Source organism: Scylla paramamosain, chromosome 10 (assembly GCF_035594125.1).
Source record: "Scylla paramamosain isolate STU-SP2022 chromosome 10, ASM3559412v1, whole genome shotgun sequence".
NCBI lineage: Eukaryota > Metazoa > Arthropoda > Malacostraca > Decapoda > Portunidae > Scylla > Scylla paramamosain.
This window is the reverse complement of record NC_087160.1, coordinates 21,814,432-21,834,431: the sequence shown is the minus strand read 5'-3', so window position 1 is coordinate 21,834,431 and position 20,000 is coordinate 21,814,432. Positions and strand designations below refer to the sequence as shown.

The window sequence follows — 20,000 nt, the reverse complement described above, 5'->3', positions numbered from 1 at the left end:
CGCTTTCCTAACTTTTCACCAACTCTCAAAGCATTCAATTCTTTACCTTCTATCTGTGGCTTATCTTTGTCTTATCACTTTCCTAACTAACTCAGGTTTTTAAAGGTATTTCTTCTTTTTCTTATCTCTATTTTAATCTTTATTTTATCACTGGTCCATCTCACTCGCTAAATTATAAAGCATTCGGTCTGTACCTAATGCTTATCTTATCTTTTAGCTAATCAGTTTCCTAATTCACTCGCCAAGTTTTAAATTACTCTAAAATCGATTCTTTTTACTTTATCTTTTGCCTATTCTTAACCTTATCAATACACTAACTCATGAACTTTTAATACACTCCCTTCCCTTACTTTAACTTTATCAATTTTTTCTAACTCACCCATCAAATTATGTAACACACTATTTTAATTTTATCTTCTTGTCAATTTCTAACTCCCCATTATAAAGCACTACTTTAATTTTCTCGTTCCTCTTATCAGATCTTGACTTCCTCACTTTCTCCTCCCCCTCTTATCAAATTCCTAACTGCCTCACTTTCCTAACATAATCCTGAACTTTCAAAACGGCTCCATTATTACCTTATCTAAACCTTATCACTTTTCCTAACTCATCCGCAAATTACAAAACACTCCACCTTTATTTTCTTCTTTCCCTTATCAATTCCTAACTCCAAATTATAAAACACCGCCTTTATTTTCTCCTTCCCCTTAGCAATTCTTGACTCGCCCGCCCACCACTACAGCCACTCATCCTCCCAGCGGGCCGGCTTACCTATCTAGCACACTTACGCTTCCACTGACACACGTCGCGGCGGTGAGCTGATCTGGAGGCTGGAGAGCGAGGCATGGAGGCGACAGAAGGAGGCGTGAGAAGCATTAGCGGTACAGTTATTAAAATTCTGACATGCGGCGGTGGTGGAGGCGGAGGAGTAGGAGGCGGAGGAGGAGCAGGAGGAGGAGGAGGAGGAGGTTTGCTGTGGCCTGCTGGCAGACGAACCCAATCCCGTCCGCTGTGTAGAGAAGACACGATTGGCTATTCAGATTGGGTAGTATCGAAGCGATTGGAAGAGAGCGAGGCAGAGGCAGAGGCAGAGGCAGAGGAGGAGGAGGAGAGGGAGGAAGAAGCACAAGCGGAGGAGAACATGGTGTAATTTTTTTTCTTATTATTTTTCTTCATCTCCCGAGGTAAGTAGGAGCTGGAGCACAAGATTTTCGGGGGTTCGGTTAGCAGTGAGTGTGCGGGGATAGCTGGGTAGTGGGCGAGGCAAGGCGAGGCAAGGCAAGGCAAGGCAAGGCGAGGCAAGACAAGGCGAGGCGAGGCAAGGCGAGGCTCTGTTCTGCTCTCTGCTCTCTGCCCCGCTGGCCGCCAAGTTCAGTCCCATGTCGGGGATTGGACGAGATGCCAATTTAGAAGGCAATCACAGTAATTACGGCCACAAATGATACGCCACTGATGGTCTTCGTAACTGTACTTGTTGACGAGGTAGGCCAGTCCAAGCCAAGCCAAGCCAAGCCAAGCCAGAGCAGAGACATTTTTCTTTCACTCACTCTCTCTCTCTCTCTCTCTCTCTCTCTCTCTCTCTCTCTCTCTCTCTCTCTCTCTCTCTCTCTCTCTCTCTCTCTCTCTCTCTCTCTCTCTCTCTCGAGTGTGTTAATGTAGGAAAAAAATGTGTGTGTGTGAGAGAGAGAGAGAGAGAGAGAGAGAGAGAGAGAGAGAGAGAGAGAGAGAGAGAGAGAGAGAGAGAGAGAGAGAGAGCGTGTGTGCGCGTATGAATTTGCTTCCATGTACGCAAGAAAGGACAAACACACACACACACACACACACACACACACACACACACACACACACACACACACACACACACACACACACCGCCACTACAAAAAGACCAGCAGCATCATGATGTTACTGCTTTGAGGAGGAGGAGGAGGAGGAGGAGGAGGAGGAGGAGGAGGAGGAGGAGGAGGAGGAGGAGGAAGAGGTGGTTGACGGTGAAGTGGAGAATTCAGAGCATGTGGAGCAGAGGGTGGAGTGAAAGGTGAAGGGCGGAGGAGGCAGAGAAAGGAGAGAAAGAGGACGTGAAAGAAAAAGAGAAAATAAATCATGAAGAAAGAAAATGTCTATGAGGAGGAAAAAAAGGGTGAGAAAGATAAGAGAAAGAAAAAGAAGAAAAGGAAAGAGGTGTGAAATGGAAAAGAAAAAAAAGGAAAGAAGAAAAAGAGGAGAAAGAAACTACGGAACAAAAAAAAATAGAGAGAAGAATAAAAGATCCAGAAAGAAAGAAAGAAGAGAAAGAAATGAAGAAAAATCAGAAAAAAATGAGGCAAACGAAAATTTAGGACAGTAATCATAATCAGAAGGGAAGTGGAGAAAAGGAACGAGGAATACAGGACAAAAGAAAGACATCAAGAAGAGAATCAAGAAAACAAAGAATACGTGTAGTAAGACAACAACAACAACAACAACAACAACACACAGGAACAAGTAAGTAGCACAGGTAGGAGACAACACAATGCACACTAAAAATAACATAAAAATAAACAAATAAATAAATAAAATCACGAAAAGCTGAATGTTCTGCGAGCGTGTGTGTGTGTGTGTGTGTGTGTGTGTGTCGACAAGTTTACGCACCACCTTCATCTCCCACTAAAACAAAACCATGAAGACGCTCGCCACTCCTATTAAGACGAACAAAAAAAAACACAGCGGCCTTGATCCCCGCACTAACGCCGCCAGTTCGTAACATTGAAGGCACTACCAGATAATTCATGGAAGCATCTCCCAGCGCCGACCGCCAGGCACAGATTAGCCAAATGTACTGTTAAATATATAGAGAGGCGACCATTTAATTTGAACCAGTGGGTGGGCCTCAGGTTGCACGCTACTCTCTTACTCTCTTCTCTCTCTCTCTCTCGCTCTAACTTCCTCCTCCTCCTCTCCTCCTCTTCTGTTCCCTCTCCCTCCCTCTTCAGGACTGAGCAGCAGGGCGGTGGCGTGGGGTCAGGACTCGTGCAGGGAAGGTCTGGGGTACCGTAAGGTCATCCCATATATGCCAGAGCCAAGCAGAATGCAACAAGAGCAGGTCCCCAAGAGTGTTCATCAGATACAAGAGGCAGGTCAGCTGTCACACGCGGGGAGATGTCAAATTACAATATTGTTTAGGCAAGACCAGCCCAGACTCTGCACAGCCCTCCCCTGCCCTGCCCTGCCCAGATCCTGCCCAGCCCAGTCCTGCCCTGCCCAGACCCTGCCCAACCCTGCCTTGCCCAGACCCTGCCCAACCCTACTCTTCCCAACCTTACCGAGCCCTGCCCAGCTCTTCCCAGCCCAGACCCTGCCCTACCCTACCCTGAATTGTCCAGACACTTCCCTGTCCAGCCCTGCCCTGCCCATCCTTGCATTGTTAAGACCTTGTCCAGTCCTACCCAGCGCAGTCCTGCCCAGACCCAGCCCTGCCTTGCCCTGCCTAACCCAGCCCAGCCCAGCCTAGCCACCCCTGCCCTACCCAGCCTGACTTCCTTCCCAGCAGCGTCTGTCTGAATTTCTTCCTCATTGTACATAAACTCGCTCTTTCTTCTTTCTTTGCATAACTTCATGGGACGCGCGGGGGGAGGCGGGAGTCAGGGGCGAGGTGTTGTTGATGCGACGAGACACACGCCTTAGTTTTCCTCCCCCACAACATCCGCCCCGCTCCTAAATGGCTGGTTTTCGGGCGTTCTGACCATGCACACCTTCAACTCCCAGGACCACGCCCACGCAGGTCAAAACAAAGCCCACGTCCCTCCGACCACGCCCATGCAAGTCAAAACCACGCTTATACCTCCACAAGAGAATGTGCCCACGCCCTTTTGACCACGCCCACGCAAGTCAAGACAACGCCTGCATAACAGACCACGCCCACTTCCTTGGACCACGCCCACGACCCTCAGACTACGCCCAAGACCCTTAGATCATGCCAATTCTCTCAATCTACGCCTATATCCTTCAGACCACACCCACTTCTCTCAGACCACGCCCAGGATTCCAAAACCACATCCTTATATGTTAAGATCACGCCCATTCATCTTAGAATGACGCCCACGCATCTCGAAGTCACGGCCTGGCCCTTTAGATCACATATACTACTCCCAGACCACGCCCACATTGCTCAAGCCCATTTTCACCTCCGCTGGATACTCTCACGCCCACACACCACGCCCATATCTCTTAACGCCACGCCCACGCCCACTAAAGAACGCCTACATCTCAAAGTCACTCCCATATATCTTAAAACCACGCCTCACGTAAATTAGACCACGCCCACGTTCTCAGACCACGCCTTTTTTCCTTATACCATGCCCACGCACCTTAAACCACGCCTACATACTTTAAACTACCCCTCACTTATACCTTAGACAACGCCCACACATCTTAAAACCACGCCCATGCCTCAAAATCACGCTCACACCAACTAAACTACGCCTACACCATTTAGACCACGCCCACACACCTTAGACCACGCCCCACGTACACCTAAGACCACGCCCACATCTCAAACCACCCCCATAAACCTACAAAAAACACACCCATGTCCCCTTTCCCCACCCCGACATCTCCCCTCCTCTCCCCTAACACAAACACACGTCACACCGCAGCCTTCCCTCCCCTAGCTCGACGCCTTGCCAATAAACGTACCCCTCTCCTTCCTCTCTCCTTCCCTTCCCTCTGATCTCTATTCCACCCTTGTTGCTCGCTCGATCTCTGCGTTCCCAATCTTCGGTAATGTATTGCTTCCGGCGGAGGCATCTCATTCCCGGAGCCTCCCGCCTTCAGGTATACGCCGCACGCACCCAAAATATGAGGGATAATTCTACATATAAAGTCCTGAGTATATTGTGGATTTACTTCTCAGAGCGGTAATAAGGATAAGAAATTGCAGTGCCTTGTACACGACAGGGGGAAAGCGGTGTCTTATAAGGGACCGGGAGAGAGAGAGAGAGAGAGAGAGAGAGAGAGAGAGAGAGAGAGAGAGAGAGAGAGAGAGAGAGAGAGAGAGAGAGAGAGAGAGAGAGAAATGCAGGAGGAGCAGGAGGAGGATGAAGAAAGGGTAGATCAGAGGAGAAAGAGAGGTGAGAATGAAATATGGAAGAGGAAGAGGAAATAAAAAAAAACGAAAAAGAGAGAGAGAGAGAGAGAGAGAGAGAGAGAGAGAGAGAGAGAGAGAGAGAGAGAGAGAGAGAGAGAGAGAGGAGAAATTAAGGAGTAAAGAGAACAGACAGGTGACGTGAAACCAAAGGGAGAAAGAGAAAGAGAAACAAAGGAAAGAGAAGAAAGGAAGGATTAGGAAGAGGAAGGGGAAGAAAAGAAATGGCAGAGCAAAGCAGACAGACAAGCAAGGAGTGTGTGTGTGTGTGTGTGTGTGTGTGTGTGTGTGTGTGTGTGTGTGTGTGTTAGAAGTTTTGTGGTTCTGCTTGTTTGGAGAGCCAGATGATATAATGCAATCATTTATATTTTGCTATCCTATATTATGTATTTTATTATGTATTCTCTACGTATTATCTATTTTGTATTATGCATTATTCTGTATCTTCAGTGTAAATAAACTCACTCACTCACTCACTCACTGACTCACTAACTCACTCACTAACCAACTACGAAGACACACAAGCCTGTTCCTTCCTCCCCATCCCCGCCGCCGCCGTCAGCGTCTCCGTCGTTAAGTCTCGGCTGTCAGCTACTGAAGGAACGCCTCGCCGACTGCTGGTGACTTATGTAAATTTCACTCCGAATTAACCCAAGACTTTAACGAAGCTGCAGGTCCGGCCCAGTTTCTCTCCTCTTCCTTCTTGGAGCCACACGAGAACGGGTCCCTATCAACTCCTGACCCTCTGATACCACCCCTCTCTCCTCTCTCTCTCTCTCTCTCTCTCTCTCTCTCTCTCTCTCTCTCTCTCTCTCTCTCTCTCTCTCTCTCTCTCTCTCTCTCCTCCCTCCCCTGCCTCTCCTCTTGCTCTTGACCCCTTGTGCATCCTCTCTCTCTCTCTCTCTCTCTCTCTCTCTCTCTCTCTCTCTCTCTCTCTCTCTCTCTCTCTCTCTCTCTCTCTCTCTCTCTCTCTTTCCTGTGGGATAAACACGTCAGAAACACATTTTGATCTGCATTTTTTTTTTTTGTTTAATGATGAGGACAAGTTGATGAAAGAATAAAACTTACGAAATGAGGACTTTTAATCAGTCTCCATCTTTCTTTTCCTTGCAAATTCATACTGTTTTTCTTTTCTCCCCTCTGTTACTCCTATCCTTTCTCCTGTCTAGTTAAATCATGAGGACAATTAGATGAAGAAATTAAAATAACTAAATGAGGACTTTTCTATCCGCCTCCACGTTCCTTTTCTCTCAAATTTACACTGTCTTTCCTTTCCTCACTCCTACTAATTCCTATCCTTTCTCCTTCTCTTCTCCAAATTTCCTTTCGTACAACGTGTTCCTCTCAGTCCCCTTCTCTCAATACCTTATTCCCTGACGACCTCTCTCACCTCTTAACTCTATTTCCCTCCTCCTCTTTCTCCTCTGACATCCTTCCTCCGGATTTTCCTCCCCCTTTTCCCCAACAACTGATCCTTAACACTCTCTCCTCTTAACTTCACTCCATCTCTTATCTTCCTCGCTTTCCTTCCCACTTTCTTTTCTTGCATGATTTCCTCCTGGTCCACCTTCTCCACTCTTAAATTTCTGCCTTCACTTATCTCTCATCCTCCGTAACTTCCTTCCCTCCACCAGCCACTGCCCCACTGTTTTTAACCTGTTTCCTCCTCATGGTATCTCTTTCTCTGTCTTCCCCTCTCCACATTATTTTCTGCACTATTTGCTCTCCCCTTCCACTACAACACAAGACAAGTCAGCTATCTCTCCACTGAACTAAAACTCAGTACATCTCGTTTTTCATTCACCGAAACAGAAAACGAGGAATTATGTTAGTTCTTGACCTGCCCTTTCAATTGGTAGACAAATATTTTCTTATGTCTTATATCCCACGAATGTTTTAGATACCTGCGCTTGTCCTACACTCTTGCAATTAGTTATGTAGCCTAGAAATAGCAAAGTTAACCTGCTACTCTTTTCATTTTTATCTTTCTTTATCCATGCAATTTTTTTTTCTGTACTCTCAATGTTGACAAAAGGAAGATCATAGCAGAGAGAGAGAGAGAGAGAGAGAGAGAGAAAATCAAACACAAAGGAACACACACAAAAAAAGCAGGCAACCTCTTGAACCTTTACGAGAATGTTGGTGATGAGTTACATTACCTAATCTTAAAAGTAAACGACCCAGGATGGTAAAGACGAGGGCTGAGGGAAGGAAAGATGACGGAAAGTTGAAAAAAAAAAATGTATTGGTAGAGATAGCAGAACAGGTGTGTGTACAGGTGTGGCTTAGATGAGGCTTAAGGGACAGGTGAGTGTGTGTGTGTGTGTGTGTGTGTGTGTGTGTGTGTGTGTGTGTGTGTGTGTGTGTGTGTGTGTGTGAGGACTGATGCTTAAATGGAGGAATAGACGAATAGGTGTGAAATTGAGGTAGATGTGATGTTTAAAAGAAGGAAAGCGAGTAGAGTAGATGAGAAGGTGAGGAGTTGAGGAAAAGAATGGCGAGTAAGTAGAAAAAGGAGGACAAGTAGATGAGTAGGTGAGGAATTGAGGGAGAGTTGATGCATAGAAGGAGGAAGACAAGTAAACAAATAAGTAGGAGAGGAGTTAAAGAAAAGTTGATGCTTACAAGAAGTTGACGAGTAGAAGACGAGGGATGAAGGAAGGTAAAGGTAAAGAAGATTAAAGACAATAGATAAATCAAAAGAGAGAAGATAAAGGAAAGAGACAGAATGAGTAGAATGACACAGTGACTGAAAGAGGAATAAGAGAAAAAAACACACTAGAGGAAAAGAAAGAGGAAAAGATGAAGTAGGAACAGGAAGAAGAAAACGAGGAGCAGGGAATAGAGAGAGAATACACTGAAGAACAGAAAGAAAAATAGGGAAAAAAGAGAAGGAAGAATGGGAGTAGGAAGATGAAGAGTACATAATTAAATGGGAAGAGAGGAAGGAGAGAAAGATCAGGAACCTCAAACGATATTAAATGAACGCCAGACCATAGGAACACATCATGAAAACTTAGCATACACATGTGGCATTAATGCAGGAGATGAGAAGAAGAAGGGTGACGTGAATGTGTAATGCGAGGATACATACAAGGAATGCCAGCCACCGGGGAGGGAGAGAGAGAGAGAGAGAGAGAGAGAGAGAGAGAGAGAGAGAGAGAGAGAGAGAGAGAGAGAGAGAGAGAGAGGTGGGTTTAGAGAGATTAAACATCAGAACCACAAACAAACACACACACACACACACACACAAACAAACAGACAACTATATACACAAAAGCAAGAAAGCACCACCACCACCACCATCTAAACAGAAGCACTAAAGAAAAAAAGAAGCAAAAAAAGACAAATACGAATAACAAACCTTAATCCCACTAAGATGACAAGGGGGAGAGAGAGAGAGGGAGGGGAGGGAGGGAGAGGATGCAGATGACAATGCCGGGGGGAGGAGGAGGAGGAGGAGGAGGAGGAGGAGGAGGAGGCGGGCGATAACGTGGCTACAATTAAAAGCAAACGAGAGAGGCGCGCGCAGACGAACCCTCCCCGACTGCCTGCCTCGGTAGCTTAGTCGGATGATAAATTGACGAAGGACTTAATTAGGCGTGGCAGTCTGGCGAGAACCAACAGGGAGACAAAGCACCTGATGGGGAGAGAGTGAGAGGGAGAGATGAGGAGGGGAGATGAGGAGGAGAGATCGGGAGGGGAGATGGGTTGCTGCGTACCTTGGAGGAAGAGGAGGAGGAGGAGCAGTAGGGAGGAAGACGACATTCTCACATCCTCTCCCTCGTCCCAGACTCGCTGACATGCACAACCTCCCCGCGATCCTTAAGTGGCTTAGCCCAAAACGGCGATTCAGTCCGATTGGAGAGAACTTGAAGCGGCGACTTGACTTGACTTGGCTCGCCTCGACTTGACCACCACGGCACGTCACCTCACAAAGGACTCCACCACCACCACCACCACAGCCAACGCCGCCACGCCCCTCACACGTCTCCTGCTCGTCCCCGCCACTCCACCATCCCGCGTGACGTGTCCCTGGTGGTTTAGGCGCGGCAGACAGCACGTCCGTTCACTGCTGTCATCTCTACGTCCGTTCACTGCTGTCATCTCTACGTCTTCTGGTTTGGGCGACTTACTGAACCTCCGCCGTGAGGCTCCGGAGGTCCGACACGTGTCTCATTCAAAGGGCAACGAGAGCGGCGCAGAAAACGGGGAGTGTGGACGCAGCACAAGGCGGCAGTGGTTCAAAAAGGAGAGAAAACCTGTGTACACCGCGGCTGGTACGGCATCCCAAGTTAATGCCAAGCTTGTTTACACACACGTGCGACGAACGCTGGTCTGCTGTAAAGTTTAATAAGCTATGCACACGAAACCTGCTGCTGTCAACACACACACACACACACACACACACACACAGCTGCCGCTACACCCTCATCTACACCCCCACCGCGGCCCATCAAGCGGTCCTCCACATCACACACTCACCCCCGTCACTCACACACGCACACACCAAACTTACAATTAATATCGAAGCGTAACACTCAGCCATTAATCCAGATTCCAGTGGTTACGCTTGTGATTGGTGTGCGAGCGTGGCTAACTCATCCTGACTTCCCTTTTTCTCCCTCTCCCTCTCTCCCTCTCTTACCCTCCCTTCCACGCACTCACTATTAATATAAACCTTATAATATTTTCATGGCTGGCTAATAGACGCGGGACAGGAGTGGCGGTGCAGCATGAAGTCCCTCGCATTCAGACTAATCTTCCTCGCTGGTTGGGACGCAGCGGGACTCCCTTGTATTGGTTACCGAGACACGACGGGAAAAAAAAACCGAAGACCACTGGGAACTTGAGCGTGGGACCGCCTGTCGAGGGAACTGAGTAAGGACCCCTTGGTTGGCTGCTGTTTAAAATGGGACCTCTCTCTCTCTCTCTCTCTCTCTCTCTCTCTCTCTCTCTCTCTCTCTCTCTCTCTCTCTCTCTCTCTCTCTCTCTCTCAGCGTCACCAATCAGACAGGCTTCGTTAATAATAGCAGCGTGTGCCTGGTTATTATCCACTCGCTGGCTGGTCTTGCTTTACGAGTCACTGGCGAGAGCACTTAATACTGCCACCGCTTGTAATAATAATCGGTACTTGTTTTCAATTGTCTTTCTAGGGCACGCGTGTGGTGGCTCTCTCTCTCTCTCTCTCTCTCTCTCTCTCTCTCTCTCTCTCGCAGCTCGTTCCTACGCCAGACTCGCCCTCGTCTCTCACTTTTAAGTACATTAGTTATGATTTATCGGGAATTGCATCAAGGCAACACAGTATTGTTAGCGTGTACGTGTGTGTGTGTGTGTGTGTGTGTGTGTGTGTGTGTGTGTGTGTTGACAGCAGCAGGTTTCGTGTGCATAGCTTATTAAACTTAAGGTGTGTGTGTGTGTGTGTGTGTGTGTGTGTGTGTGTGTGTGTGTGTGTGTGTGTGTGTGTGTGTGTGTGTGACGTCAGGAGGAACAATGCGGTACTGACAGCGACCTACTGACACTACTGACTCTTCCTCCTCCTCCATCTCTTCCTCCTCTTCTTCTTCCTCTTCTTCAACCGCCCTGGCAGTGAAAGAGACGTTACTCCGAGTCTTCTTCCTCTCCTTCCTTCTCCTCCTCTTCCTCCTCCTAGTGATGTTACCCACAAGACGAAGACACAAACAAAGACGAAGGTACGACCAAGACTGGATATTACTGAGGGCAGCGGTGAGTCCGAAGGCGTGGCAGGGTCGGGTCGTCTCAAGGCGCGGTGGAGCAAAGCAAGGCGAGGCGGGGCAGGGCAGGGCGGGGCGAGGCGGGGCACGGCAGGGCGGGGCAGGGCGGGGCAAGGTCTGTGGTAGTTTAATAATGGGCAGCGTCCATCTAATCACGGTAATAATTGTGATTGATGGGGTTAATAGAGCGCTTCTGTCGTAAATAACAGTGTGTATATAATTATCACGCCGGCTGTGGCCCAGAGAAAAGGAACAACGCACGGGTGCTGCTGCTACTTCTGCTGCTAGTGCTACTGCTGCTACTACTGTTACTACTACTACTACTACTACTACTACTACTACTACTACTACTACTACTACTACTACTACCCTTATTAGTAATGCTGCTGCTACTCGTACTTTACTACTACTTCTGCTGCTACTACTACTACTACTACTACTAGTAACACCACCACTTCTACTACTACTACTACTACTACTACTACTGCTACTACTACTACTACTGCTACTACTACTACTACTACTACTACTACTACTATCGCCACCACCACTACTCCAGCCGATCCCAACATGCAACGAGTCACAATCCAGACACACACACACACACACACACACACACACACACACACACACACACACACACACACACACACACACCTTACGTTCCCAACTCACCTGGTAATGTAGGATAATGAGGCTGCCACCACCACCACCACTACCACCAGTACCCGCCGGCGGCTCTGGTTCAAAACAATGCGGTGAGCGGCCGGCCTGTTGTACTCGGATGCCCCTGGAATCTGAGGTAGGTGAAGGGGTGAGGCAGGTGCGTGGCAGTGGCTGTAGTAGTAGTAGTAGTAGTAGTAGTAGTAGTAGTAGTAGTAGTAGTAGTAGTAGTAGTAATGGTGGTGGTGGTGGTTGATGCTGGTTCTTCTCAATTCTTCTCTCTTTTCCTCCTCTACGTTGTCTTCCTCTTCTTCCTCCTCCTCTTCGTCTTCTTGTCATGCTTTTGATTACTCGCGTGCCTTACATTGTTCACCTCGCCCCGGGTTTCTCTCGCGCGGTTGCTTGGAAGGCGGTGTGGATGTTCCCTCCGTGTTACTGGTTGATTTGTGGCTTTTTTTGGTCTGATTGTGGAATTAAATGCCTCGTGTTTGATGTGTTTGATACCTGCTTTTTGGCCCTTTTTTTTTTCTTTCTTTGTGTGTGTGTGTTTTTTTTTCTCTCTCTCTTTTTTAGGTAAGGATGTTTGTGGTTGTGTCGTGTTTTTCTGTCTACTCTCTCTCTCTCTCTCTCTCTCTCTCTCTCTCTCTCTCTCTCTCTCTCTCTCTCTCTCTCTCTCTCTCTCTCTCTCACCTGGACAAGGAAATTCAAACACCGAACTTAAGAACAAGTGTATATTTAAGAGGCCCTGGGACCGAGTATCTTACAAAATGTGAGCGGGTGGGTGGAAGTGAAGTGAGAGGTGGGCGAGAGTGGGTGGGAGTGGGACTGGGGTAAGGGGTAGGTGTGGGTTGGAGTCTCCGTTGCCATGACGACCACAGGACACGAGGAGTGGTAACAAGCATGGCACGAGGGACACTGATGGCCCAGGTAAAGGTAACACCCAGGTAACTTCAGGTGAGGTTGGTGGGGAGGGAGTAATTACCTTGAGTATTTAGGCGGATCATGGCGACGGGAGACTTACCAGGTGAAACAATTAACACACCACCGAGGAGCAGGAGCAGGAGGAGGAGGAGGAGGAGGAGGAGGAGGAGGATGAGGAAGAGGAGGAGGACATCGAGATAGGACAGGTGAAGTGTTAAGGAGGTACGTACAATACAGTACAGGTGAGGGTGAAAACCGCGCCTAGGTGCAAAATAAGTCACACACACACACGCACACACACACACGCACACACACACACACACACACACACACACACACACACACACACACACACACACACACACACACACACGTACACACTTTTACTCTATATACATGGTGAACTAATCTCATGGCACACATACACACAGACATACATCTTTACACCTACAGTTAACAAGAAAATAGATAGAAAAACGTATAAATAATGACGAAGCTTGTCTTTACCCACTAGAGCGCCGCCACCACCGCCGCCACCGCAGCGCACCGCCGCCCCCGTCGCCCGCCGCCCTCCGCAGGCTGGCTGGCGCGGCGCACAGATGAGGGTGGGGGCGGGGAGGTGGGGGTGGGTGGGGGTGGGTTCGGCTACTCCGGTTTACGCGTGTTAACCTAAATATTCCCTATCAGCCAGGTGCGCCAAAGTGAGCGAGGAACAGACCTGAACCTGCAGATCCGCGACCACTTTGCGAAGACACGCACACACACACACACACACACGCACACGCACACGCACACACACGCACACACACACACACACACACACACACACACACACACACACACACACGAACAAACGAACGGGCGAACGAACGAACACAAACCAACACACAGACACACGAACACTGTTATTCACAAATTACCATTACTGTTAATATTAATATTATTATTAGTTATTATTAATATTAATATTATAGTAGTATTATCAATAGTATTATTATTGTTATTATAATTATCGTCGTCATCAGCGCGTGCCATCTGACCGGGAGAGGAGCTACGTACAACTGATACATGTACAGATATCTTGCTTAACATAGACACTGTTTACTCTGCTTCGTTTTTTACAGAGTGGAGTGAGTGAGTGAGTGAGTGAGTGAGTGGGCAGCCAAGCGGTGCAGCATCACGGCACTCAGCAACTCAGGGACCGACACAGCGAGGAGGCGTGACCGTAAACAAGAGAGGCGCTTCACCACGGAGGAAGGTAAACAAACCGATGCCTGACGGGGGGACAGGAGGGAGGGGAAAGGGAGAAAGACACTCACCATCACTATCACCACCAGCACCACCGCCACCGCCACCACCACCACTAACACCAACGACAGCAACACGAGAGAGGTCAGTGTGTACTCAAACTCACAGCACTAAAACTCTGCTCTGTTTTTTTTTCTTCTTCTCATCTCTCTCCTTCTCTTTTCTGCAGCAGCATCGTAAGGTTTAACAATAATAATGTAAACCGGGGAGCAGCTGCGTCAGGAGGAGGAGGAGGAGGAGGAGGAGGAGGAAGGGAACCAGTTGGGGAGCCGAGTTTCATCAAGGGCGGAATCTGCTGCGTGTGGTTTGTGATGCTTATACGATCCTTTTTATTGTTGTGCTTTGTGTTTTCATGTTCCACTTTTATCTGTCCAAATCAGCGGTGATGGCGGAATGTCGCAGCCTTGCCTCACCTCGCCAGGGGTTGTGGGGAGAGGGGCAGGAAGGAGGGAGGGGAATTAACTGACTGCTTGGGGGGTTATGCTTGCTTGTATTGTGGTGTTGTGGGTGGCAGGCATGATAGTAGTAGTAGTAGTAGTAGTAGTAGTAGTAGTAGTAGTAGTAGTAGTAGTAGTAGTAGTAGTAGTAGTAGTAGTAGTAGTAGTAATAGTAGTAGTAGTAATGTTTTCGTCATTCCTGGTGATAAAAATGACACTAACGGACATTTTTGCGCTAGCACTGGCTATAATAGTGGTGGTGGTGGTGGTGGTGGTGGTGGTGGTGATGGTGGTGATGGTGGTGGTGGCGACATCAGCACAGGGGTGTTAACGGTACAGTTATGGTAATATCAGTCTTCCTTGTGCTACTAATGGTAATGGTGGATATGGAGGTGGAGGTCGTGGTGGTAGAGAAAAGAAGTAAGACCCTTTGGTGGTGGTGGTGGTGGTGGTGGTGGTGGAGTGTAGGAGGAATGATGGTCGTGGGGGTGGTGCAGGGATGTGATGGTGGTGGTGGTGGTGGTGGTGGTGGTGGTGGTGTGGGGGAGGTGGGGCCACATAACCACTAGCCTACGAGGGTGTGGGAGGCTGATGAAAGTAAGCTGAGGGCACGGGGGAGGAGGAAAAGAGGAAGAAAACTCGGAAATTGAAGGTGAGGAGGATTAGAAAGAAGAGGAAGAGGAGGAAGAGGAGGAGGAGGAGGAGGAGGAGGAGGACGAGGAGGAGGAGGAGGAGGAGGAGGAGGAGAGACGCCCCTTCACACTGGCAGGAGGAAACCTTACGGAGCCACAACGACACACACACACACACACACACACACACACACACACACACACACACACACACACACACACACACACAAGTAAAAAGCACACCAAGATTAGCATTTTTTTATTGGATTTTTGCTGCCCTTGGCCAGTGTCCCTCCTACATAAAAAAAAAAAAAAAAGGTAAGAAGGGAGAGAGAGGAAAGGTTTGGTGACGAGCCGAGAGCAACTGTGTGTGTGTGTGTGTGTGTGTGTGTGTGTGTGTGTGTGTGTGTGTGTGTGTGTGTGTGTGTGTGGGAGGCAAAGTTGTGAGTGCATGGGAGAGAGAGGGAGAAGGAGTATCATTACATCCCGGTTCAATAGCAGGTGAGATGAATGGGAGGCAGGTGAAGCACGAGAGCCTGGGAAAGTGGCTGGGGGGAGCAAAAAGGAAGAAGAGGAGGAGGAGGAGGAGGAGGAGGAGTGGATGAGTCAGGAACACAGATGAAACTGGGAATACAAGGGAGAGATAATAAAGAAGTGGAGAGAGGATGCTGAAGGGAGAACAGGAAGAGGAGAAAGAAAAGATGAATCAGAGCAGATGAAGACGGTAAAGGGAGTGAATAAAGGGACGCTGTGAATATGAGAGAAAATGGGGAACTGTATAAAGAACGAAGGGAAAATTAAAAAAAGGAGTTAAATAAAGGAAGGTAAGGAGGGGATAAGGAAGAGGGCAGAGGAGGAAAAGGAGGAGGAGGAGCAAGGGATGAATAAGAAAGGAAGATAAAACTAGGATGGAAGAAAACTAATACAAAGACAGCATAAAGACGACGAAAGATGAAAAAGGGAATAAACAACGGAGATAAAAACAAGGGAAGGGAAAAAATACAAAAAAAAAGAGAGAAGAGAGACAGGAAGAGCATAAATAAAAGAAGATGAAAAAAAAGATGACATGATAGTAAAGGAGAAGGGAGATAAACAGGGAGACAGGGAGAGGACAAAGACAGCCAGTGGAGAGACGCAGTGATGTGGCAAGGTGGGGTTCTGTCTGCGGGCGGATGACGGTACAAGAGAGAGAGAGAGAGAGAGAGAGAGAGAGAGAGAGAGAGAGAGAGAGAGAGAGAGAGAGAGAGAGAGAGAGAGAGAGAGAGAGAGAGAGAGAGAGAGAGAGAGAGAGAGAGAGAGAGAGAGAGAGAGAGAGAGAGAGAGAGAGAGAGAGAGAGAGAGAGAGAGAGAGAGAGAGAGAGGGGGTTGAAAAAAAAAAGTAATCAGGTTATTGAATGGAGCTTTTTCGATCGCTGTTCCTCAATCCCTGACGGCCCTTATGAGCCCTTAAGTGGCGCCTCCCTGGACGCCGGAAATTTGAAATAAGACCGACCGGCGATATTCATCTTCCCCCGAAAAAGGAAAACGGTGTAAAAAATATATATAAAAAAAAGAGAGAAGGAGAGAGAGAGAGAGACAGAGAAAATAGAAAGGAAGAAAACAAGACAGGGAGAGAGATAAAGAGATACGCATACCCAAGAGATAGTTTTTCCGGGGTGTAATTACTCTAGGGAGATGAAAAAGAGAGATAGTGATGAATAGAAGAAAGTGGGAGTAACTTCTTTTCTGTTCTATATGAAAGGTAAGAAAGAAGAAGAGGAAGATGAGAGAGAAAGAAGGAGAGAAAGAAAAGATAATATTCTTTAGTTGTAACATTCATAATAAATTTTCTTCATCTCTTAATCTTTCTGTCAAAGCAAGAATGACTAAGAGAGAGAGAGAGAGAGAGAGAGAGAGAGAGAGAGAGAGAGAGAGAGAGAGAGAGAGAGAGAGAGAGAGAGAGAGAGAGAGAGAGAGAGAGAGAGAGAGAGAGATTGTGACGAAGTTAAAGTAAGACCAGCTAAGGAAAAGTAAATTAAGACAAGGCAGGCAGAAACAGTAACGTAAAATCAGGTTAGATTACACGTATATTAAAAGTAAGGTAAGGTAAGGTTAGGTTAGGTAAGACAGGTAAGAAAAGGAATTTAATTAAGTAAGAAGTTAGATTATGTTAGAAGGTAAGGTACGGTTAGGAAAGGTAGCATAAGGTGAGCTAACATATGGTAAAGTAAGATAACACAAAATAGGAAGAAAAAAAACACCTAAGTACAACAACGTTAAGTAAGACTACGTTGGCAGTGAAGTAAAGCATAAGAAAATAAGTTAACATGTACAGGTGCGGTGGTGGGACGGTGTAGCCCAGGTGTAGTGGCGAGTTAAGTGATGGCGGGTGATGACAAGGTGAGCCCGTCCAATGAAGAGCAGAGAGTTCTCGGGGAAGGTTTTATGGCGAGCTGCGTGGCCCTCCATTACTGGGAGCTAAGTGGAGGAGCTCAGGCAGGCCGGGAATAAAGGAAGGCGGAAAGCGAGTTTTTAGGACGTAGTAAATATCTCGCTAATTATTTCCCCCAACCAGTGAGATTAGGGAGGTACTGGATGATGATATTCTCTCTCTCTCTCTCTCTCTCTCTCTCTCTCTCTCTCTCTCTCTCTCTCTCTCTCTCTCTCTCTCTCTCTCTCTCTCTCTCTCTCTGACTGTATTTGCTCAAGATCCCAAAGATGGTTTTAGTTTTTTTTTTCTTTTTCGTTTTTATTTATTTTTTTCTATTCTGCTGCTGCGACACACACACACACACACACACACACACACACACACACACACACACACACACACACACACACACAGGGAATGGGAATTAGCTCATCCAGGATCTGAGAGAGAGAGAGAGAGAGAGAGAGAGAGAGAGAGAGAGAGAGAGAGAGAGAGAGAGAGAGAGAGAGAGAGAGAGAGAGAGAGAGAGAGAGAGAGAGAGAAAGGACAGTTTCAACAAGGAACAAGGGTCAGAATTCAAAACGAGGAAAAGAAAGCGACACGGTGGAGAGAGAGAGAGAGAGAGAGAGAGAGAGAGAGAGAGAGAGAGAGAGAGAGAGAGAGAGAGAGAGAGAGAGAGAGAGAGAGAGAGAGAGAGATGAGATGAGAAAGAAGAAAGAAAAAAGAAAGAAACACAAGACGGAGACAAGGCGAGGAAGCAACAACAAGAGACAAACACGGAAAGAAAAATGAGAGAAGAAAAAAATAAGAAAGAAAAACAAAACGAAACACCGTGACACACAAGGCAGAAGGAAGATCGACACATACAAAAAAAAAGGGGGAAAGAGAATGAAAGAAAAATAACACACACACACACACACACACACACACACACACACACACACACACACACACACACTCTAACCATGCCACGCAAAACTTCCGAGTCTTACCAGGAATTTTGCCCCGCCCCGTCCTTCCCCGCCCAGCCCCGCCCCGTCACTGCCCCGTCCAGGAATCCTCGCTCTTGTCTTTATTTACCTACGTGAAGGAGGAGGAGGAGGAGGAGGAGGAGGAGGAGAATGCATGAAATTACAAAAAAAAGCAGATTCCACAAGAACCACTGATCTATAAAAAGAATCAGTTATGTGTTGAAGTAATGGTGAGGTCATTCTACCTGGACGAGGAGGAGGAGGAAGAGGAGGAGGAGGAGGAGGAGACTTTGCTGCCACGATAAATGCTTGGGTAAAAACAAACGACTCGAGAGAGAGAGAGAGAGAGAGAGAGAGAGAGAGAGAGAGAGAGAGAGAGAGAGAGAGAGAGAGAGAGAGAGAGAGAGAGAGAGAGAGAGAGAGAGAGAGAGAGAGAGAGAGAGAGAGAGAGAGAGAGAGAGAGAGAGAGAGAGAGAGAGAGAGGCGTCACCGAGTCAACACAAAGTCGTGATTGTCCCCCCTCCAAACCTTCCTCCCCCCCACAACCCCCAACAAACTACACTCTCACAGTGCACCACCACCACCACCACCACCACTACTATCTCCTCTTCCTCTTCCTCCTCTTTGCCTTTAACATCCTATTCTCTCTTTTCCTTTTCCCAAGTGTCAGAGATTGGCGCCACACAAAAGTCTTCCCTAAGTTCTCTCCACTTCTTCCTCAGTTATCTCTAATTCGTTTTCAGTTTCTCCCTATTCTTTACATCTTTTTTTTTGTATACTCACTTATTCCCAGTTCTTTCCCATTTCTTCCCTTGTTATCCTGCCTTATACATATTCGGTTCTTCTCTATTCTTTGCAACTTTCCCTTATGACTCTCTCCATCTTTCTTTCTCTCTCTCTCTCTGTCTCTGTTTCACCTTCAGTCTTCTACAGGTGTTTTCAAGGGTCCATTAATTGTTTCCTCTGCCTCATGTCCGTCTCTCTCTGTTTCCCTCTCTGTCTCCCCTTCAGTCTTCCACAGGTGTTCTCAAGGGCCCATCTTCTTCTCTGTCCCAAGCAAATACATTCCACTATAACCACTTCTTCCACTACCTCCTTCGTTCCAACACTGATTTCTTTCATTGACTTTCTTCCTTCTTCATCCATCCTTACATTAATAGTTTCCACATTTTTCTCCACCAGTTCTCTGTTCAAAACCACATCCACTTCACTATAACCCCTTCATCCTCCGCCCCCTTCACTCCACTACAAACCACGTATGTACTCCACCTGCTACTCCAACCACACCATTTGTCTGCTAACACCATCTACACATTAATCTTCTTTTTTTTTTCCCCTGTAAAGACATTCCATCTCCCCTTAATCTTCAGCTTCCCTCTCCCCTTCCCCTCCCCTTCCCCTCCTCTTCCTCCTCCTCCTTCTCCTCCTCTTCCAAAGGACACAAGGAATCCTAAACTCGACGATCCCGCAGAGAGAGAGAGAGAGAGAGAGAGAGAGAGAGAGAGAGAGAGAGAGAGAGAGAGAGAGAGAGAGAGAGAGAGAGAGAGAGAGAGAGAGAGAGAGAGAGAGAGAGAGAGAGAGAAATAACGTGTAGCATCTTTCTCGTTCCATTCAAATTGTCTGTCTGTCTCTTTTTCTAAGTTATGCTGTTATATAACTCTCTCTCTCTCTCTCTCTCTCTCTCTCTCTCTCTCTCTCTCTCTCTCTCTCTCTCTCTCTCTCTCTCTCTCTCTCTCTGTAATTCCAGTAAGGCAAACAATTAGCTCTTAACGGGAAGACAAACAGCAAGTAGTTAAACACT

The 20,000-nt window shown here is 47.3% G+C and overlaps 1 protein-coding gene across 5 annotated transcripts in view; it reads right to left on the bottom strand.

Annotated features, from left to right (window-relative positions):
• The window catches only part of LOC135104343 (serine/arginine repetitive matrix protein 1-like), a 143,114-nt gene that overhangs the window by 57,394 nt on the left and 65,720 nt on the right, over window positions 1-20,000 (bottom strand). Inside the window, exon 1 of one of the 5 annotated variants that reach the window (XR_010270410.1) lies at window positions 8,845-9,706. The exons of 3 other annotated variants lie outside the window; for them this stretch is intronic. The gene's annotated coding sequence lies outside the window, so the exon portion shown is untranslated. Of the gene's footprint in view, window positions 1-8,844; window positions 9,707-17,402 lie in introns of those variants that run through there. One more of the 5 variants, XM_064011627.1, reaches the window with a different exon arrangement.